This window comes from Acanthopagrus latus, chromosome 3 (genome assembly GCF_904848185.1).
Source record: "Acanthopagrus latus isolate v.2019 chromosome 3, fAcaLat1.1, whole genome shotgun sequence".
Lineage (NCBI taxonomy): Eukaryota > Metazoa > Chordata > Actinopteri > Spariformes > Sparidae > Acanthopagrus > Acanthopagrus latus.
Window position 1 is genome coordinate 9,903,822 of NC_051041.1, and position 15,488 is coordinate 9,919,309.

The following is a 15,488-nucleotide window of genomic DNA, read 5'->3' on the forward strand; positions in this document are numbered from 1 at the left end:
TCATTTCCAACTGGGTGGGGAGAGAATGAGTCGGCAAGAGCAATGTGGAACGGAACGAAGACGAAAACCAAATGACGTGAAAACTCCAGGACCGCCGGTGTTCGCATCTGCCTTTCTGGCTCGGAGGAAAACGCTGGAATATGCATGGTGGGTATCGGCAGGGAGGACTGAAACTGCCTTTTTCAAGAGGCTGCCATCTTCGTGCACCTGGTCAATTTGAATGAAAAATTACCTGGGCAGGAGCTAAGTACACTGGCAGGTCAGCACAACGCCGGGAAAATGGTGTTTATGCGAGTGCCAACTTCGGTGTGCGTTTTTGTGTGTTAATCTGAGTGTGTGTTTGTGTGTGTGTGTGTCCCGAGGATTAGTCATGCTCTTCTGCCTCTGCAGCACTGCGTTCTTCCTGCTGCCTCACACACGCACACGGACACACACACGCACACACACACACACACACACACACACACACACACACACACACACACACACCTGCATCCATCTGGCCAGTCCCCTCTGATAGTGGAGGTGTGAAACAGAGAAAATCAGTCGACTGAGGGAAACAGAGAGGGGAAGAAAAGAAGAGCTGGGGGGGAGAAAGAGGGGATATTGGAGAGAGGAGGATGAATGGATGAGGGGAAGGAAGTCAGGGTGAGAGCGACAGCAAGGGTGGGGGAGAGGAAGAGTGGGAGAGTGATATTAAACACCAGGGAGCTAGCTGAGCAAATTCACCTGCCCACTCTTTCTTTTTTGGTGTCTTCCCCCTTTTTTACCCCCCTCGTGTGCCTCCCGTTCCTCCTCTCTTTCTCCCCTCTCTCATCTGTTTCCTCTCTCGCCTCCTACTCCCCTAATTAGCTCCAAATCCTCTTACATCTCATCTTCCTCCTCTTCCTCACCGTCTCTCCCCACTCTCACCGCAAAAAAAAAAAAAAAAAAAAAAAAATCAGGTTGACCTTAATGAACAGATGAAGAGAGGAGGGGAGTGATTGCATCGGGGGAGCCCGGGAAAGGCTGGATCAGCGCTTTCTGGATCAGCGTTTGTTTACTCAGGACTCCCCCATGTGAAGCTGTCAAAGTGTCTTTTCACCATTTTTTTTTTCCTTCAGAGAAAAAAACTATTAGGCATTCAGATCATTTGGATGTGTTCAATCTTTCTCTGCCTTATTTAGAGGAGGAGTGGGAAGGGAATTTATTATTGTCGACGGTGTTTCCTCAGCACGCGGTGACAGGAACGTCGAGAGGAGGCGGGGCGGAGATGACAGCAAAGATCACAAGGAAGACTTCACGTACCAATAATATGAATTAAACAGAACCGGCCTCATGTGCCACTGAGACTAACCCTAAATATAAAACTTATTACTGTAGCAAAACACCTGACAACAACTTTCATGTTGGAATTTACTTTAACAGAAACTATCTGCACACCTGTGCCCTAAATTGGAAGTCCCAGTTAAGATTTACAAAAGTATGGTATCTTTATTCTTAAGTGCAAATCTTGTTCTTTCGTCTGCTGTCCGCAGAGAACTTGTAATCAAAGTGTGTCTTTAGAGCAACATCTTTGTTGATTTGAGGGCAGGTTTTTAGCTACTTCACAAATGTGAGTCCAACTTTGCTTCTTCTCTCAGCTCTGCTTGGGTCCCGAGCAACTTACGAGAAGATATTTGGCTCCCCAGCAGCTAAATGCTTCACATCATTCATTGTCTCGCCATTGAAAACAGCTGCCCGTACACATCAATTGCTGGAGTAAATGTCTAGAAAGTATGTTTCTGCAAACCACCGATTTGCAGAATGCGTCTTTACGTTGCAACTTTACTTTTCTTTGGGTTCAGTTTTGAAGTTTATACCGTGACAACTTTGTGCCTACGCTCCGGTGAGATTTAGGCACAAAAAACACTTGGTTAGGGTGAGGAAAGGATCATATTTTTGCTTAAAATACCTGCTTTTGTCACCACGAACAGCTGGAAATTCTCTCCAGGTGTTCTTCAGAATATCCAATGGTCTGACCCTTACAAATGTTGGAACCCAGTCTCAAACTGTGGTCACTGAAACTGTAGTCTCCCTGCTTAACTCAACCACCGTCACTCTACGTCCAACATGACAGTAAAAATGTAATGTTAACTTGATGTGACACATACTGTAGAAATATCAATATGTGTTATTAACTGACAACATTTCATTCTGGTGACAGGCCTGCTGATTGCACAGCCGAGACTGAAGCCGAACAGTAAAGTTGAGAGCCATGAAATCAAAACAAAGAGCTGAAAGACACTTAAACTAAGCAGAGGTGACAGGAACTTCAGAGTTTGGATGATAATTATCATCACACCTTTTAGATACACGTGGCCATAATAGACTTCTAATAGACTGCAAACCTCTCAATCTTGTACAGTTTCCTCTTTAACATGACTTCCAGTGTGTTATTCATGCTTAATGACCAATGAGTACTTCTAAGGAATTCATAAGCTGGTGGGTTAGTTTAAAAACTGACAGGCAACTAGTCACAAATGAAAATTGTGTGACAGTTACTTAAAATCTCAAAATGACTCTAACAACGCCATCAGACTGGACACTGGAAATGCCACCTTCGAGCGCTTCCCCTCACACAAGACACAGCTGTTTGTAAGTGAGGACGCGTTGAAGCTGTTGGTCCACTTTGTTTCCTAGAGCTGCGTTTTTTCTACTTTCTGTGGACAGCAGCCTGAAAGTGTTGATGTGAAATAACATCTCCAACATAGTTGCAGTGATTTTTAATGGTCAAAACATTTTCCCTTTCCACTGAATCATCAGTAACATCGGGTTTGTGTCAGCCCGTCTGAATGAAAGAACAGAGTCTTCTCTCTGGATTCCAGATTTTGACCAATTACGGCAAGAAATCTGTTGCAGAACCGGCACACATAACTCTTCCTCCTCCGACATTTTGCCTAAATAGACAAGAATACAGATGCAGGCTGCAATTTCTGTGGATCTGTCATCCCTGTAACAGAAAAATAAAACTGTGTGCCGGTATTCCTGTGCAGTAATTTGGGCAACACAGCGCCTCTATCTCATCGCTCTCACTTGTTCATTATTTCCTCCACTATCACAGAAACAGAACTGTGTGGATTTTTGTTCAAAGTCTTTGGGGAAAACACAGGAAATCACTGACTGGAGTAGAAGTGGACGAGGCAGGTTGGCAGAGAGAGTGGGCACACCAGGAGAGGAAATTACAAAATATCTCATTCAATTCATAACCAGCAAATTCACTTTTTTTCCTGTCTTTTTTGGCTTAGCCAGAAGTGAAGGTATTTCATTATATTAAGTTTTTTTTTTTCTCTCGATGTTTCAGGAGCCATCCGCACTTCTAGGTGAGGCGGTGTTCAGTGTAAACACAACACAACGGGAACACTTCGTGAAAAAGGACCTAATCTTTTGAAGTAGGTACATCAGCTTCTAACAGACGTTGTTAGAGAAATGTTGTTTACACAAATTTGTTCTTACTGCTGGTGTTTTTTCAGGGAAAGTAATTGCTGTGTGGATTATATTTAGTTGGAAAGCTTCCCATGTGAACAAAGGGCCGCATTCTCCTACTGCATTAAAGATGTAGGAGTGGACTGGATGGTGGTTGTACATAGCGCGGGGTTTCGACACAAGAGAACAAGGTTCCCATCCTGAGTCGTGACTCTGGTTAAGCTGCGGCCAAAAAAGCACTTTAGTCAGGGTCCTGTATTGCCTTTCGAATTACTGTGGGCAATCTTTCCCGACCTTAAGCATAAATACAAAAAAAATAAAACATTGATTGTGCTTTAGTTGCTTAGTATAAGCGGATACCACACCTCACCCTAAAACAGTCTTTTGGGGTGAACAACACTCACCCCATACCCAAATTTACCGTCCATGAGATTTATTAATATAAAAACCAACAAATCAATATCACCAAAGAGACAGTAAACCAAAACAACAGAACAAAAACCCAGACTGAGAGGCATTCCCAGCAGTCCTCAGCCCAGAGGTTGTTGTTGTGTTCTACTGCAAGGCAGAAGTCCGGTTTTCCAAGTCGGTATTTCGTGTCTTCCGATCTAAAAGTGTACCGGTGGATCCGTTCAGGAAAAACACTGACGCTCGCTGAAAACAGCCGAACGGAAGGTCTGCAAGCTCCAGAAGTGACAACAGCAGCTGACTTAACAGTTAAAACATACTCACAAAGACTTCTACCAGGCACAGATCAACCAAATGAAAGTGAAAATTACAACCACAAAGTTGCATTTGCTGCAGATTCATAATGCTGTATAAAGTCAAAAGCAATGAAGATGTTTATGTCGACTCGGTCTACGTGGATCTTGCCCGAATTTCCAACTCAGTATTCAGCCTTGGATGACTGTTCCATGGCACTTTTCAGTGTTGGAGGTCCGAGTTCTTAGTGCACTTTGAACTCCTGATTAATTTCCCACAGCTTTATGGTTTGTCTTCCGTTGCTGTCGGAAGTGCTCGTGCCAAACTGAGGTAAAGAGGGCGTCACAGTTTGAAGTTCGCTGCCACAGACCAAGCCGCTGGATTCAACAAGTTGAGAGTGAGAACGCTGTTGGATAGAAAATACGACCGGGGGAACACGTTGCTGTTTGAATTATTAGTATATGAAGAACAACTTCTGAAGGACAGGGCAGAATATTCCTGACGGTGTTTCTGCATGACATATTCTGCAGTTTTTCGGCACGATACATCAGGAACGTGGACAATCACATTGATTTGAAAGCTTTAAAGGCCACAAATTAGCATTCAGCGTCCAACCTTTGTTCACCTCCGAGTTTGTCCTTTTTTTTCACGAGATGTTTACCAAACTTTGTCTCAACCCCCCAGCAAATGCAAGTGTTTGTGTTTTGGGCGTTTTTTTTTTTTTTTTAAACTCTTGCTCCCTCTCTCCTCTGAGTCATTCTGTGGAGTGACTACACCTCCTTCCTCTGTACATCCTCCTTCGTCTGCACAGTGACCTCGATGAAGCCTGGCCAGTGAGATAAGCTCACACCTTTCTCTCCTGTCCAGCTCTCCTCCTCCACCTCCTCCTCCTCCACTTTTTACCCTTCTCCTCCTCCTCTTCCTCTTTCCTTCAGCGCACAAGATGTTTTGCTCTCTTTCTCTCTCTCTCCTCAGCGTTTTTGTGTTTCATTTTTCACTCTGTCTCGCTTCTTCTCTTCAGATTTTTCACCTTTCCGGCTGGCTCATTCTCTATTTGTCTTTTTACGAGTCTCTCTAACAAAGTTAACATATAGCGGATCACCAAAGCGAAACACACCGCCAGGAGCCGTTTGTCTTGCCAGGTGTGTGTGTGTGTGCGTGCATGCATGTGTGTCTGTCAGAGGGGGGATTTGTGCTGACTGGTGAGGGTAAAAGATTCATGACCCAACAAAGCCTGTCAGGGCCACACACACCCACCCACCCACACACACACACACGCATATACAAAGACACATAAACACACACACACTCAATTTCGAGACCAGGTGAGTCTGCAGATTTTGCTCTTGGGGAGAGACAAATGGAGAGAGAGGTTTAAAGAAAATGTAAGAGGGAGAAAATGTGAGAGGGAGCGCTGGCTGAAGAAGAAAGGTTAAGAGAAGAGACACGGAGGAGAAGGAGGCAGCTCATGAAGCAGAAAGGTCTTTCAACCGTTTAATACATGAGGGATTTCTCGGGCTGTGATGACACATCAGAGGAAATATACAGGAAAGAGGAGGGACGAAAGCAAGGTAGCAGAAAAAGACTGACTTGCCGTCAGAGTCACAAGTTGCGTGCTTTCAACTGGTCAAATGCAGGAAATCCCAGGTTAATTTCGCAGCTATTCCTTGTAGACGGGTGCGTTTGATCAACAGCCGGTCAAGGTCAGGGCTGGCATGCAGCGAGAGGCTTTCAACAGCACGATCACATGCAGTGTTTTCTTTTTGCTCCTGCACACACTCAGAAACGTACCTTGTCTGATGTTCTTGAAGTCTTTGACCATCTCTCATTAAATAAATAACAATTATAGTTGTGACTGCTAAAAAGTCGGCTGTTGTGTAACTTATGTGCATTTATCTGTTGATTTCTGTTTTCACTTGCCATGCACACACCATGTGTTTTTATCAGTTGTTATATGGCGATGTACCTGAAACAAGGGGTACATTGTGGGCAGGGGTGTCACGTTTTTCCTCCAAAGGTTCCTCACAGCGCCACCATCTGACACGATCCCACCACACTTCTCGGAAGGCCCGCACTACTTTAACTGTCACAAATTCAGTGTCTCTGGGCCGGTGGAAGGGCAGCCCCTCTGGCAGTCAACCTGCCTGTTCGCTCCCCCTAACAAGCCCTTAGGCCTCAGAGAATAAATGGCCTGGAGAGGAGCAGTGGAAAGACCGGGAGAGAGGCCAAAGAGGTGGGTGTGCTTGCTCAGAGAAACTCTTGCAGTGTAAATTGACCGATCGCAGGCTTAGTGGGGAGGGACTTGCGAGAAGTGCAGTGGGATGCAACACAGCTACGTACCTCGCCCGCAGCTGCATGTCCATACACTTATCCTTTGTGCACTAAAACAAACCACCGACTGGCACAAAGGTCCGTCTGACTGCGTCAAAGATCCGTTATTAAATGAAATGGGAAGATGGTTTGCTCAGGACAGAATTAAGAAACCAAAAGTAAGAAACAAAAGTTTGTAACAAACCAAACTTCCATCTCTTGTTGGTTATTGTTGAATCACTGAAATATGTGCAATCTGGAATCTGAATTTCTGGTGAACCTGCTTTACACTGGCCTATAAAAGTCTACCCAGATAAAGCCAAGCTGTTGTTGTAAAATACCCCTCTTTTCAAATAAAAAAGTGTTAATGAACGTAGTCAGGGCGTAAAAACCAGTGATCTGTTGATCAAATCCAGATGTCACCACATTAAAAGGAAGCAAGGTGTGTATGTTTCTCTCCAACTCCTACCACAAGGAAAAACCTTTTTATTATTGGTTATCCTTTCATTCAAATCTATGCCGTTTGAACTTTTTACATGTAAATGTGAATAAAACAGGTGGATGGATGCGTGCCTTGTGTCTGATGAGTTTTAACAGAAAGGTACGGGCCATTTATGAGAAATTATTAAAGTATTTTAACATTATTATACCTGTACATTGTATTGCACAAGTTGCACGTCGTAGTTTGTGTGAAGAAATGTTCCTGTATGTACATGTAATTGTGAGAGTGTGTGTGTGTGTACTTGAAATGCACATCCAGCCCTCTGCGGGTTCACACGACGGCGGCAGAGGAGCTCAGCGTAGCGTGAGAGAGCAAAGCATTACTTTATCTAAATACATTCAACTCCCTCTCTGTCTGTGTGCTCCTACAGAATCAATAGTCATTACACTCAGAGTGAATTGATCTCTCAGTGCTGTTTGCTGATTCCTCGGACTAAACTAACACCGAACGAATCCCGGGCCCTCCGTGCAGGTCGATTGGTATCAGGTGAATGAATGTCGAATGCGAGGCGGCCGGCAGGGGAAGTCAGACAGGAGCGGGGGGTCAAATGTAATAGGATCTGGTTCCTTTCAGGACATCGCATCGGCTCACCAGGATCTTCGTGTGTTTAACTGGTGGAATCATCCAAACAGCGAGGAATAAATGACTGCTGGTGATTTACTCAGCGTTACGTGGTGGTGGTGATGGAGGGATGAGTGGTTGGGTCAGAGAGGAAGAGCTGAGATACAGATGAAAGGGAATGACAGAGAGGAGGTGTGAGTGAGTGGGAGAGTGAAGATGTATAATTGAGAAAAGACATCAAAAGAAATCCGACCGTGGCGTTGGAAAAAATCATCATAATATTTTTCAAAAGTTGAAATGTAAAGTAGATTCTTGCTCCAGAAAACGTGCTTGAATTTGTGTCTTTTGTTTTGCATACACACACACACACACAAAACTTTCATGCAAAATGTCTGCCTCTTAATATTTTTAGTGATTAGACAGTAGTTGACACTCTTTTCTCTTCCATGTGCACATTTGAAAAGAAAAGATACTGTCTTAAAGAATCAGTTATATGGGAATTTTCTTGTTTCACAGAGTTGGATGAGAAGGTGGATATCAATCTTGTCTTTTTTGGTTAGCTTAGCTTAAAGACTGGAAGCAGGGGGAAACAGCTAGCCTGGCTCCGTACAAAGTGAGAAAACTAAATGTTCCTACCAGCACTTTAAAGCCCCTATAATAACTAATAATAAGGTATTTCACTTGTTTGATCTGTAGCAAACAGGATTGTGTAAACTCCAGGAAGTCACCACGCTAGATGGTTGTTAGCTAAGAAGTAGTTAGCCTGAGGTACATAATTACTCTTAACTGTCTTAAGTGTTTGTTTGGTTACAGACTAAATACATGTCAAAGAGCGCACTTGAAAATGTTTTAATTTATTTATTTATTTTTTACTTTGGAAGGACACAAGTTGGATGTTTCCAGTGCTTTCAGGTTTTGCTAGTTAACCAGCTTGCTAATGTTGGGTAATTAAGTAGCCAAGTTCCAGCACTATTCTAAGCGCCATGATCTCATCTGTGAACTAAATAATCATATATGTCATGTATCACCAATACAATGGATTCTGCCAAATTACTTGCCTGTTTTTTTTAAAGAAACAGTTCACCAAAAAATGGAAATGATGTTATCTACACACACCTCCATGTCGACAAAAAGTCAGATGAGGTTTCGTAGTCCACGAAACAGTTCTTGAGCTTTAAAGCAAAACAGTGTCGCAGCTGCAGCGAAGATTGCTGTTTTAAAAAGGATTACTTTAGGTAATCGTTTGGTAGAACGCTTCAACGTTGTTTTGCTGTGACGCCCTGAAAAAGGTTTGATTATAAAACCTCACTTGACTTTCCATCGGCGTGATGGTGAGTAAATGATGACTGAATTTTCATTTTGGGTGAACGTCTCCTCTCACGCAGGGCGGTTTTCAGTCTGAACATGAATCTTTATTGACGAAGAAGAGAACACGTGGGAGAAGAAGAGAAATTGATAAATATGTTCGATGTGTCAGATATTGTAGCTCCATCCCCCGTGTAGTGGCAGGAGGGAGATGGAGAACTAGTCTTTGAGTGCTTGTGTGTGCGCAAGTGTGTGGAGAAAATCTTGTCAGTTTTTATTTACAAAATCGCCGCAAACGGAAACATTTAAATACACGGGGGGGGGCGGGGGGGGGCGATAGTCAATTCCAACTCCTGAGCGGATCTGCGGCGGAATGAAATTGAAACGTAATGTCACATCCAAAGTGGTGACAGCGTAATCAAACACAGACTTGCGCGCGCTCACACTTATTTATAACATAATCTGTGGTCATGGATATGGGCTTAGGGCTTTGGATCACACACACACACGCAATCCTGTTAGTACAACGATAACAAGTGACTTCTTTGCTGGGGAAGAAGGGGTGATTTGGATTTCTCCTCTTGGTGTCCAGTCTGCCGCTAGTAAAACTTCCAATCTTCATCTTCACAGATCCTATCCTCCTGTCTCCAGGTGGTTTAATAACCTTTTATCCTCTGCCATATCTCGCCCCGTTTTGTTGACAGAGCTGACACTGGTATCTGGAGCTCTAAAATCGGTCCTTGCAGCAGTGTGTCTCTGTTCTGCTCTGGACAAGGAAAAGAAAAGAAAAAGGAGGCTCGGAGCATTGTGGTGTCATGCAGCTACATGGTCAGTGTAGCATAACTACTGAACCAAGAGATTAGATTTAGAGCCACACATCTCTCACACACAACAACAACTAAAAAAAAACACTATTTGTTTTGCAGTCTAGCTGAATGTTGTTTAGAGAGGACTGATACTGGAAGCAATGAAGCACCCCGAAGGCTTTTCTGGGCCACGCACATAAGACTGCAACCCTTTTGCTTGTTCACCGGCGGCAGTGAATAACTTCAAGCTTCTAGCCTTGACACGTCTCCTCTCTGTGCCTCTTTTGAAAGATGAATTTTTGGCGATTATGAGTCCCATGTCCTAAAGTGCCCCACTGTGGTCAGCCATTTGATGTCTAATGGAGTGTGGACCTCATTTTGAAAGTTTAGGAAGTAGATCACAGCTCTCGCCTTCATGCTGGCAGTAGAAGTGTAATTTGTTCACCTTTTCCGGGAGCTATTTCCATGCTTACTACGCAGCGGTGTCCTTAAAAAGTGGCTAAATATCTCTGAGAGCGGCTGAAAGCTGAGGGTGCTTCAGTCAACAGGCACTCCGCAACCGCTGCATGTCGCTCCTTCGTGGTATTATTTCCAGAAATACGATCATGATGAAGACGTTGCACAATGCAGCCTCAGCAAGTAGCCGCAGTTCAAGTTTTAACGTGCGTTTTAAGGAGTTTGGACCAATGCTGCCTGCATTTACAGGGTCAGTTCACCCAAATTACAAATGTTTCCTCTCTATGTGTCTGCACTCTTGCAAATAGACTGCGTATACATGCTCTGAGTTTGTGTGTAGAACAAAGTGTCATCAATCATCATTAGTGCAGCAAATTGCAACCGAGTTGTTTGGCTCACGTTGCTGCGTAAACAAAAATTATGATCAAGAAACTCTTAAGGGAGGAGCAATAACTTTTTATTTACGTCTGTTCCACCACTTGCCTAATCAGGTCTACGTTAATCTCATCTGCAGCCACACATGGTGTAACTTTCCCATCAGTCGTTTCTGCACTACAGGTATTAGTCACGATAGCAACAGCGGTCACTCTAACATAAGGTCTTCTCGAGGAGCAAACTGTGAGCTGCACTGCACTGTGACACCATATACACTTAAATACACTCACAGCAGTTTTAGCCAGTAGCCCCCCATAATTTCAGCTGGCAGATTGATGCTGTTAGCATGATGAATGAAAATAAACTCACAAAATGTCAAGAAATGAAACACTCCTTCTTCTATTTTCCTTACTGAAGTCCGACCTTCCGTCACCTCTTCCCTGCCTGCCATGTCTTGTCACCCCAAACTCACAGTCTTGGTCAGAGCTGCTGTAAATCACCTCTGTACTTAGTCCACTGTTGTCAAACTGACCTCCGATCAATTGTGGAGGCTCTGTGGAGGCATGTTGGTTCCGTCTGCACCACTATGAAGGGTCTATGTTGTGTTTACTGTTTCAACAAAATACGAAAACAAAGGTGTCAGAACGGAAAAATCAATTTATCTGAAAACTTTTGGAAACATGGTAAGAAAGAGTTAACCGAGTGGGACAAGATCCTGAGGCGGAACAGAAGTTAGTGTGAAGAAACGAGTACATGCAACAAGCAAGTCCATTCTGGATCTAATTAAACTGAAGCTGCACTACTGCACTGCTCTGTACCCTACAAACACACACACACACACCCCTGCACTATGACAGTTGCATTAGAATGAATGAGAATCTCCAAACCAATCACTTCATAGCTTTATGGATCATCTGTCAGCTCAGCCATTAGACTGCCAACTTCTTGACATTTACCAACAAATTCATATTTCTCACACACACCCACACTTGCACGCAAACACACACACACACACACACAGGAGACGACGCACACTCCGTCACCCTGTTGGTCCTCGCTGTGGTAAACCCACAAACACCCACACAGACACACACTGAGCGCTTGTTGACATTTGCCAGCTCCACACATTTTTCTGCCAGGCATTTTCAAATGAAGGACATGAGATAGATCCCTGTGACTTAAGACAGATTGATCCGTTCCCGCCATTAAACTTGTTTCACCGCCTCGGAAGATGTGCTTCTCGGCGGCGCGCGCACACTTGACACAGACAGATCCAATTCGAGCGTAAAATTTACTCGCCGTCTCTTGTTGGCTTCTTCTGCTCCGCAGTGTGTGTGTGTGTGCGTGTCTGTGTTGTGTAAATTAGATTATGTGAGGTTGATATAAAGGATGAAGGCTGAGCAGGCCCGGACGACGGAGAGCTAGTTTGAAAGATTAACAAGATGTCACAGCTAAGTCATGACACATCTTGAATTAGTCAGGGAAGAAAACTTTTAACCAAAAATGCCAAACTATGAAAGAAGAGATCAGTCAGGAAACGATATTTATATAAAACAGCCCTTCATGTCGTGGAACACCCTGAAGAATGACGTGAACCTGGTGTTTCTTTAACACTTCTGTTAGTATTTCACGGGGGAGCACTGTAAAGGTTACCGTGGCATAAGCCTTTGTAGGGTGTTCATTGTTGTACATAAAAGCAGAACAGAGATGGACAACGCTCAGAGCGGCTGGTAACGGATAACGCTGGCAATACTTAAAGGGATAATTCGGGTCTTTTGATGTGGGGCTGTTTGAGGCACTTGTCCCCAGTCGGTGTGTTAGCTGCGGCAGATGACCGTGAGCTCTCCGCCTGCGTGGGGAAGCAGCACGTAGCGGCAGCAGGAGGCACGGCATTATAGTGTTGTAAACCGAACCAGCGGCAAGATGTAGTTTAGCCACCGAGTCCCAAATAAGTCCTCCATAGAAAATATATATCCATTTGGCACGTTGGTATATTCTTTCTTTCTTTTATATAGAATGTTATCCCTGGCTTTGGCTGGTCTAAAAGTAACCAAATTATAATGCATAGAGTCTGTGATATCCATTCACTGGCAGAAGAGGTCAATAAACAAGCTACAAAAACACAACGTGGTGGAATAAAGAACCGGAATGTTGCAATAAAAAAAACACTAGGTAACACAGAGCCCCATTATCAGACTTCTTCAGAGTCTTTTAACTGTTCAAAAGGACGTAAAGGTCTTTAAACCCAGAGAGGGAAACACGCGGGGCTCAGCGGGGCTCTCCCTAATTCCTCTGGTGTCCATGGAAACAGCGGTAAGGTCAGCGGAGGTTGGGACCAGTGGGAGCCGGCGACCGGGAGGACGAGAGGTCATGTGTGAAAGGCACAGGAGGTCAGTCCCGAGCGTCCACACAAACGCACATGCAGCGTAATGAGTATTAGGTATTAATAGAGCTGTATGGACCGGGTCCTGTTTGGGCTAATGAGACCCCGGGGTTATTAGAGATTCACAGTGATACACACTCTCTGAGCGGTGTTACAGGGTGACACAGATACAGCACCATTTAATTTAAAACACTTCACTTTGCAGAATCACACCTGCTAGACGCTTAATTTTGGCTTTTTATGACTTTGGTCTCAACTTTTGTACTGTTTTGCCATCGATTTTTGATTCTTAACTCACTACATTAAACTGCTATAGTGATTATTTATATTTTGATATTGAATGTACATATATATTTCAGATTTGTACCCGATTGTTGACATCCATGCAGATCTTTTCATTTTTTTTTTCTGAGTGCTTTTTTAGGTGTACAACTGTATCATAAAGATAATAAAACAGATAAGTTATAATAAACTGCAAGGAGGTGGAGTACCACGGCTGGGCCATTACCTCATGTTACATTGAAAGATTTATGTGTCATTTCACTCGCTCAACATCCTTTTTTAACCCGCCAGTCAGCGTCTAAATCTAACAGCGCTGGGTCATACATCTCATTCCCACCAGGGCTCAAGGTAACTAGCTTTCTCCATTTGAAATATTCACACACAGTGTCAGAGCATTTACAGCCGCATGTCTACTGTTGGACCCTCACACGGTCTGTGTAGTCACCACTGGATGCTCTCTCCCACCCCCAAACACACACACACACACACACACACACACACACACACACACACACACACACACACACACACACACACACACACACACACACACACAGAGCTACTGTACAAGGTTGGAGCTGTAAAGTCACATCAGCATGCAGGGACATGCTGCACGTGTGTTGCCTGTAAAACACTTTGGGACATGTTCCCTGATCCATGACAGAGTGAAGGGCTGAGTGGGAGAGAGGGAGGGAGAAAGGGAGCAGGAAAAAGAAGGGCTGCAGACAAAGAGAGTTTGTGTGTCGCATGCGTGTGCGCATCTGACTGTCTGACTGCCTCCACGTGGACAGATCCAGCTTCATGAGCCCCTGTGTGAAGGATGTAGTCGAAATGATTGGGTGCAGCAAAGTGTACTGACAGTCTTGGATTTGCTGCACGTAAAAAGAGAAACCTAGATAGCTCGTAATTAACCAGCAGGGAATAAAGGATAAGTTCACCCAAAGATGTAAATCGACTTACCTTCTCACCCGTGTGCCGATGGAAAGGAGGGAAAAGTTTCGTAGCTCTACAGATTTACAGCAAAACAGTGTTGCAGGATTCTCCTGAACGACTGCAGTTTCAAAAGGTAACATCTGTCTTGTCTGGTGTAACCAAAGTCTCCGGAAGCCCAGAGATTCCAAACTGATTTGAAAATGATATTATTTACACCCGTCATAGAGTCTAAATCTCCGCTGTAGGCTGCTGAGCTGAGTCAGAAGTGGGTGCACAAGCTCAACCTCTCATCAATTTGGGCTTTCAGGGTTTCCAGAGGCGAAGAACAGAACAAAACCAGCTCCAACATGCAATGACAAGGCACCAACGCCATCGACTACAGACAACGTTTTCCTGCCACTGAATGTGGACGGCTGGCTCCTGGACATCAGCTTTGTAGCCCTCCCTTTTGATATTAGGCTGGACTGGTGTTAACAGGTGGTCTGTCCTGAGGAAGACTAGGAGGTGGAGCTAGAGTTTAAGCAGCGTTCACGTCATATGGGATGGATTACTGAGAGAGACAGAGAGAGATGCCATCGGACCACTCAAGGCATTTCGTGTGATTGTATGCACAGATTACAAATACTGTGAAATTACAGCATTGTAGCTCTAGATCTTAATAAAACTCGCAGTTTGTTTGGTTTTCAAGCAAACGGATAACATTAAGCAACAAGTCAGACCTATCAGCGAAAAATGAGAGAGTCAAAGTACAGCTGGGTAGTATGATCAGCATTTACAAGTTGGAAACTGGTAATTATGATGATACGAACGTAGTATTAAAAAATATCTCATATCACGAATAAAGATCCCCAGGTCAACACTAGGGAATCCTCCGAGCTAGAGCTCTCTTTCCTGTCTGTTCCTCTCAATGCAAATTGGATATTAAAGTGCTACGTTTCAGTTAATCAGGGTCTGGCTTTAGGAGCACACTGTGATCACCCTAAATGTCACTTTTCTCAAGATAATTGCAATTGATTTTCATGCATTTTCTCAAACATTACCATTAGCCGCTTAATTAAGGGGCTCCAGCGTGGCGAACCGCAGGGACGAGATCAGCTTCGAAAGACACACACGAAAAGGGGCGACAGCGAGCCCGTTTTTGTTTGTACAACTGAAGTCCGGACGAAATTAAAATAAAAAGTCGTTTTGTCACGGCTCAGTGGTGAAAGTTGAAGTGCCGCTGCTTCTGTTATTGGTGGCGCCGAGGCTGTGTGAGTGCAAGCCTTTGTGTGTGTGTGTGTGTCACCAGGGAAAAAAAAAAAAAAAAAAAAAAAACATCAGACAGACCCCTGGAGCAGCTGTTGTCCCCAGTGTGTGTCCAATGTTTCACACAGACACACACAGATATGCAGAGTTGTATCCCGCCTGCTCACACGTACGTGCTACTTTC

The 15,488-nt window shown here is 44.1% G+C and overlaps 1 protein-coding gene across 1 annotated transcript in view; it reads right to left on the minus strand.

Moving 5' to 3' along the window:
- Positions 1-15,488, minus strand: part of zgc:63863 (uncharacterized protein LOC393372 homolog) — a 50,260-nt gene that overhangs the window by 12,564 nt on the left and 22,208 nt on the right. The gene's annotated exons all lie outside the window — the stretch shown is intronic.